Raw genomic sequence first — 2,517 nt, 5'->3', positions numbered from 1 at the left:
GAATAAATATGAGTGCTGCACGTTTCAAAGTCAGGCGCTGCTGCTTTGTGTACAGCCGTTACCGGGGAACCGCTGTATTCTGCCGCTCCGAATGTGAAACCTGCTGGCAGAGAACGAATTTGCATTTTCAATAAGCCCGTCTGCTAGTTTTGCTACATATTTTTTAATTTGAACCAGTGGATCAACAAGAAGCTAATGCATTATAAAAATCTAGACAATTAAGTCACTAAGATATATTTATATGCTATTTAATATAATGATTGATGATAACGGTTTAAATTAATATAATAGATACTTTTGACTCATCCCTTTTCTTAAAAATTGTTTAAAGGTTGAAATGTGAAGTGCAGGTCTTAAAAGTCTTAAATTTGATTTTTTTTTAAATCCTGCAGATACCCGGTTATTTTATGGTACCATTTGGAATAACTTTTTTTTTTATTATTAAGCCCCTTTTAACTGTCCTCTTAGGATGTTTTGAGAATGTTCTGTAGGCCACTAATAAAAAATAGGACCTCTGTACATTTGTTTGGTGCAAATTTACAGACGATGCAATTGAGATGTTTACATTGGCTTGTTGGGGTAGTATTGCTGTCCACCGACAACAAAGATTCTATTCTGAATTAGCATAACTGCACAAGTTTTATAGTTAATACAATTTTTAAAAACATTACATTAATTATACTTTAATTTCCTTCAATAAAAAGGAAATTGAGTAAGACGGTGTTAAAAAGGGTGTGGACGGGGATTAGTAATCTGGCCCCTTGGTATAAAGGAGAAAAAATGCTGGCCCTCATCACTATCAAAGCTGCCCATCCCTGTTTATATGTATGGATTATAAAATCAGTATTATAACAATAATACAAAAAAAAAACTCTTTGTCAAGGTTCGTACAATCAGTCAAACCTGAACATGGTTTCATTCGTTATATGTGTGTGTGCAGGGTCTGAATTTTGGCACGGGATTGTGGGTAATGCATAAAATTATACATCATTATATAATTACATATAGGTTTCCCACAGAAATATGGCTGTGGTACGTACCTTCACAGAGCATGATTTATTCAGTGACAGAATTGTCACTCACCCAATCTGTCCATTGTTGCATCGCCACTCAAGTTTACCATTTGTATGTCTTTTTAAGTCTTGCCACTTAAAACATTCAAGCGCAATATGCTGCGAAAGAGAATTTTATCCAGGACTTGTGCGCATAGAGGGGTAATTCCCCCCCATTTTCAAAAACGAATTTCAGGCCCTTGATTGCATTTTTTAGTGTTAGTGTTATTAGTGTAGTAGGTGTTAAATCATGCATATATAGACTAACTAAAAGAGAAAAAAAGACAAACTAATATTTTTCCACAGGATGTTGCCACACGATGGGATCCCAAGCAAAAATGATAGGATACATTGCTACATGATAGGATAGCTAGGAGTCCAGAACCTTGTCTAAATCTAAATGTTTTAACAATTAAAACTTTGTTTTATTTAAATACTACCAATATTATGCTATATTGTAAACATGTAATCAGAGGCATAAAAAAGGTCTAAAAACTATAATTATTTATAGGACAACATATGGCACACCAAAAAGCCTACTGTTCACGAGGCGACCCGCTCCATGTCATAAAAAAAATTTAATTAGAGGACACTTATGACATTCTTCAAGAATATCATTTATTTCTGTAGAGCTGGACATTTTAATAAGAATCAAATGAGTGAGTTCAGGTTTGAGAATAAAAACTAACCTATTTGTTCCTCAGTATCTTCTTCTTTGACTCTGAATGTTTCATCAATCTTCACGTCTTCACTCTCCTCTTTAATAAACGCCATCTTTATAATAGTGTCACGTGGATCTCAGCTTCTTCAGCAGGAGTTTTTCTGTGTGTTTGGACACAGTCAGAGTGATTGGTGATGGCCTGAAATGACCTGATTAAGACAAAAACAACGAAAACTAGCACTCAGAACACAAATGATATACAAGTTCCATATTTGTATTAAAATATTATATTGAAAATCATGTTAGATTTGGTATTTTCTGATTTGTAGGCTAGATTCATTATCATTAGATTCCACTTTCATGAAAACATTTACAGTTGGTTTGTAGAAGTTGTCGTTACACGTTTGTGTTAGTTTTTCTCATCAAAGGATGCATTTGCACTGTTTTGAGCAGCAGGTGTCGTCAGCGCGAGTTTAAAACCGCTGATTGACTGTCTAAATGAAAATCTTTGATTAAAATGGTTTAAATAATTCATTGTAAATGTAAAATCAAATTTGTGATTTAAATTTCCCCAGATTATCTTTATTAAAATTGGCAGTATATAATCTATGCTAAAATGTGATTATAATATACACAAGTTACCTGTTAAGCTGCTAGATTTCAATTATTGGAAATTGATTTATAAACAAGTTTCCTCCCTATATTAGCCCTCTATGAATAACAGACACACACTGAAAATTAACAAATCTGTCTTCTATAAGGGCTGGACGGAAAGGTGGTCTGTGTTTGATCTTATTGATTTCA

General features: G+C 33.7%; 1 long non-coding RNA gene across 1 annotated transcript in view; it reads right to left on the bottom strand.

The window, feature by feature from the left end:
• Positions 1 to 1,832: 1,832 nt before the first annotated feature.
• LOC107749499 (uncharacterized) overlaps positions 1,833 to 2,517 on the bottom strand; it is a 5,254-nt gene continuing 4,569 nt past the window's right edge. Inside the window, exon 4 of the long non-coding RNA XR_001641040.1 lies at positions 1,833 to 1,922. This is a non-coding gene — a long non-coding RNA (uncharacterized LOC107749499). The remainder of the gene's footprint in view (positions 1,923 to 2,517) is intronic.

Source organism: Sinocyclocheilus rhinocerous, unplaced genomic scaffold (assembly GCF_001515625.1).
Source record: "Sinocyclocheilus rhinocerous isolate Xijiao unplaced genomic scaffold, SAMN03320098_v1.1 scaffold1604, whole genome shotgun sequence".
NCBI classification, from domain to species: Eukaryota; Metazoa; Chordata; class Actinopteri; order Cypriniformes; family Cyprinidae; genus Sinocyclocheilus; species Sinocyclocheilus rhinocerous.
Note: the sequence above shows the minus strand (reverse complement) of the source record. Positions and strands in the feature narration are given on the sequence as shown.